Raw genomic sequence first — 281 nt, forward strand, 5'->3', positions numbered from 1 at the left:
GGAGTTGAGCCCGCGGCGTTCAGCTCACCGCGCAGCTTATAAGGCGGGCGGCGGGGCCCCGGGTCACGTGACCCCGCCCCGGCCCGCCGCCCGCCCCAAGCGCCAGGGGGCGTGGCCGCCGCGCGCCCCGCCCCTCCCGCGCGCCCGTCCGCTCGCGGTCTGGTGAGGCGACCGCGACCAATCGGGGGCGGGCGACCCATATGACGTCATCACACGCCACCGCAGCCCTGCGTCCGGCGCACTGACTCGGGAGCGCGGACGGACGGCGGACTGACAGCGCC

This window comes from Lipotes vexillifer, unplaced genomic scaffold (assembly GCF_000442215.2).
Source record: "Lipotes vexillifer unplaced genomic scaffold, Lipotes_vexillifer_v1.1 scaffold944, whole genome shotgun sequence".
In the NCBI taxonomy this organism is placed as follows: Eukaryota; Metazoa; Chordata; class Mammalia; order Artiodactyla; family Lipotidae; genus Lipotes; species Lipotes vexillifer.